The sequence below is a fragment of the Ricinus communis genome, chromosome 3, assembly GCF_019578655.1.
Source record: "Ricinus communis isolate WT05 ecotype wild-type chromosome 3, ASM1957865v1, whole genome shotgun sequence".
NCBI lineage: Eukaryota > Viridiplantae > Streptophyta > Magnoliopsida > Malpighiales > Euphorbiaceae > Ricinus > Ricinus communis.
Genome location: NC_063258.1, coordinates 19,532,424 through 19,536,848, shown reverse-complemented (window position 1 = coordinate 19,536,848; position 4,425 = coordinate 19,532,424). Strand labels below are relative to the sequence as shown.

At 40.8% G+C, this 4,425-nt stretch overlaps 1 non-coding gene across 1 annotated transcript; it reads left to right on the top strand.

The window, feature by feature from the left end:
- Window positions 1-3,663: 3,663 nt before the first annotated feature.
- LOC112535191 lies at window positions 3,664-3,769 on the top strand. Its single transcript, XR_003079368.2, has one exon. It is a non-coding gene; the product is annotated as a small nucleolar RNA R71 (small nucleolar RNA).
- The last annotated feature ends 656 nt before the right edge of the window (window positions 3,770-4,425 follow it).

Here is a 4,425-nt window from a genome sequence, read left to right as displayed (position 1 = left end):
CAACTGATACATCTACTATTACTACTGCGGAGGATCTAAGATTTACCAATTTACATACCAAATCAAATACATCGCCCGATGATGTAGGAGTCGGGTTACTGAATAAGAGTCGCGGGAGAACTAACAGTCACGAATCTGAAAAACAGTAAAAATGAGACTGTCAGTCTCGAGAGTGAGTTAAAATCAAATAATCTAGAGACTATTGCTTCTTCTAAAAAAAAAACATAGATTATTCAAATCAGTATATCAAACCATACTATAATCATACCCTACTATTTCCTTCACATAAAATATTAATCATTCGAATCAAAATATCAACCATGCACGTAAATACAATCCATATTATAATCATACCATAATAAATAAATAAATAAAAATATATTTTTACTTTTACGGGACGAGTGGCTCGGTAGAACCCTAAACCCCAAAATCTAACAGCCATTTTGGCTCTCTTAATCCAATAAGGTGGCCAGAGCAAGCTCGATCGGGGTCCTTACCTCCGACTGAACACTTGAATTCCAAATAAGCCGAGCGCCCGAGAGCATCGCTCGATCGGGGACCTTAACTCGGCAATCAAGCGAACTCGACCCAGAGCAATGCTCGATCGGGGCAAACAAATCCATAATAACCTTATGTCCATGATCATTACCGGTGCGCACGCGGTCTTAATGTAACCCATCAGGCGGCATGTTCTACAAGCCACATTTCCCAATTCGCAATCATCACATATAATAAATATCATTATCTGATGAACTCAACCAACACATATCGAAATAAAGATTAAAGATTTAAGGTAAAACAACGTGCAATTTGTGAGGGAAAAAAATAATAACGTTTATCTTATTATAACATACTAATAATAATATTTATATTATTTCAAATATTAATAATCAAGTGAAATCATTTATTTTGCGATACTAATAATCATATTAAGCACAAATTCTAAATAGCATATTAAAATCAGACTAGCAATAGCGCAAAGATTAAATGACTTTAGCTCACAGAATTGGGCGACCTCCTAGCTCTGCTTCGGTGCCTCAGTTGGAGCGAGCCGAACAGACAGATCATCTAATCACGGAAAACAATTTATCAAAATGATGAAACAATCGATCATTAATCCTAGGTCTAGATTCCTAGGACTGACTGTCTAAGAACCTCGACTCAAGAACTACCGAAAATTCGGCAGAACCTCCCCTACAACACGAACATTACCCCCCGTAAAAACGGGTCCAGGACCTGCCAGAAGAACACTTCAAATATCGAACAATATAAACAAAGGGAGTCGGGTCCCCAAACTTCACTATTTCCCGACTCCGCCACACAGCACAACACACAAGGCAGGCAACTGACAGACAATTATTTTTGACTCACAATATCATAAATACTCAATATAATCCAATAGACACAATTAAACCAAGAATTTCTAAAATTAACGGGCCAAAGAAAATTACAGGGCGCTCGATCGCTCGGTCGACTACCTCGGCCGGGAGTCCGATCGACGATCCGAACACACCATCGGACTCCTGATGGCGTGGCGATCCACCTTTCGATTTTCCGATCCGACACCCGATCATCCGGAGAGATTTGCGGACAATCTCGGTAGTCGATTTGCCAACGAAGCCCGATCCCCACAAAACCGGTGCCATCGCGAAGCTTGGTGAGGAGAGTCGGGATACGTCCTCCGATCGTCCATCCTCCATGGGAGCTCATAGGAAAAGTTGAAAAACGCGGCTGCCCCTACTTTCTCTCTCCACCGGATCTTCGTCTCCGGCCACCACAGGCGTTGCTTGCCAAAAGAGAGCCCTTGCCGAGAGGGAGCCGATCGCCACTCGACTCGGCCGGCCGGGAACGGAAAGCCTCTGGCCTTGCTCCTCGCGCGATTTCGCGCAGAATTGTCGTTCTCCGCCCGCGCCAAGCTGCTCAAGCCAGCGGCCGCGCCAAGCCGCCGCCGGCAAACGCGCCCGCCTTCCTCCCTTCCCGGCCAGCAGTCTCTCTCTCTCTCCCGATCTCCTTTCTCTCTCCCCGATTCCATTCCTTTCAATATCGACATTTGACCCCTGAACTTTTCCTTATTACAACTTAGTCCCTCAACTTTCTTAATTACTTACAATTTCATCCTGCAGAAATCCAATTTAACCCCCAAACTTCTTTTTAGCCTTTCAATTAAGCCCTTAACTAATTAATTTGGGCCAAATCCGAATTATTGAAAATACACAATTACAAAAATACCCTTGACCGACATATTTATTTACAAAAATACCAAGCTCACAAATTTCCATTAAAACCCCATAAAAATAACATTATACTTTCAATCCTTATTCCAAAATAAATTTCCAATTTAGTCCTAATACACAATTAAATTAAATAATCAATTTCCAACTTAAAATTTAATACTACTAATCAATTATAATACCAATTCTCCCAAAATTCTTTTATAAAAACATCCTTTATAATTTCTTCCAAAATTTTCCGATATATAATTTTACTTATATAAATATGCATTTGGGAAAATTTTGAATAACCAAAATATAATCATTTCTCAAATAATTTACTTGAATAATTTCTTAAAATTTCAAACTAATTGGGTATAGAAAATAACTCATTTATTTGATTAATATTAAATCTTTCATTAAATCATTTCAAATTAAACCCAATAATAATGAAGCTAAAATTAACTTAAATAAAAACTCATTATTAAATATATAAAAATTCCGGGTGTTACACTTCTTTCTTTCTCTGATTCTCTACCATCTCAAGGTCTGGTCCTTCCTTAGCTGGCTCGACCTGCACGATTGTATTATCCTTATCAGCTAAAGGCGAAGAACCAGTCAAATTCTTACCTGAACGCAAGGTGATAGCTTTGCAATGCTCCCTCGGGTTTGACTCTGTAGTGCTAGGGAGCGATCCTGAAGGTCTCTCTGAAAGCATCTTAGAAATTTGGCCAATTTGAGTCTCCAAGTTCTGAATCGAGGCCTGCTGATTCCTAAGTGCACTATCAGTCTGCTGGAATCTTGTTTCTGTAGATGTCACAAACTTCATCATGAGCTCCTCTAAATTTGACTTCTTTTCTTGGGGAGGAGGAGCTTGTGCGAGCCCGGTGGTTATTCTGTGGTACATTGATGAAGTCTTTGGAAACCTGGCGGACCCTGGGCATTATTGTTCCTCCAACTGAAATTGGGGTGATTGCACCATCCAGGGTTGTATGTATTGCTGTAGGGGTTATTCTATTATTTTAGGGCATTCCCCATATAATCAACCTGTTCAACATCAGAAGATATAGTAGAATTAGATGGAAAACTAATAGAAGATGAAGCAAACATACCTCCATGATGCGATTCGCCTTTGTAATGCGGGCCACCACAAACTTCATGACCAACGTTCACTGCGTGAACCGGCATCTGGAGTTGGTCGATCTTCTTGGCTAGAAGCTCCAATTGAGCTGCCAAGGCTGCTGTAGAGTCCACTTGGTTAACCACTCCTTGTCCTCTTGGTCGGCTCCTAGAGGATTGCCACTGATAGTTGTTCATGGCCATTTCCTCTATCAAGTTCTGAGCTTGCTCGGGCGTCTTACTGTTTAGCACCCCACCTGCTGTAGCATCCACCATCTGCCTCGTTGCGAGGTTCAACCCGCTGTAGAAGGTCTGAACCTGCATCCACACTAGCAATCCTGATGTGGGCAGCATCTCAAAAGATCTTTAAATCTCTCCCATGCATCGTACATGCTTTCATCATCAAACTGCATAAAAGAAGATATGTCATTTCTAAGTTTAACAGTTTTAGCGGGAGGAAAATACTTATATAGAAATTTTTCGGCCAATGCCTTCCAGGTAGTGATCATCTGTTGTGGAAGAGATTGCAACCATCTCTTTGCTCTGTCCCTCAAGGAAAATGGAAACAATCTCAACCGAATGGCATTATCGGTTGTTCCATTTATTTTGAATGTGTCACAAATCTCCAAAAAGTTGGAGATATGTGCATTGGGATCCTCGCTGGGCAATCCTCCAAACTGCACGCTTTGTTGGATCATCTGGATAACATTGGCCTTTATCTCAAAATTGTTGGCCGCTACAGCAGGTCTGACTATACTAGTTTTCGTCCCATCCAAAGATGGTCGAGCAAACTCGTACATCGTCCTCTGATCCTCATCGGCGTGGGGGTCATGGTTTTCCATCGTGTCTAGTCTATCCATAGGTACCTCAACCTCAATCTCCTCCTCTTCTAATTGCAACCTCTTCCTTAAGAGTCTAAGGGATCGTTCTGGATCAGATAGAGGCTCTATAAGATTCGAGTTTGAGCTCCCCGGTCATAAACTATCCGAAACCGAAAGTCCACACAACCACCGATCAATAAAAATAATATAATAATAAATAATAATAAAATTAAAGAATAAATGAATAAAACAAATAATGACTAAATTAACACAAA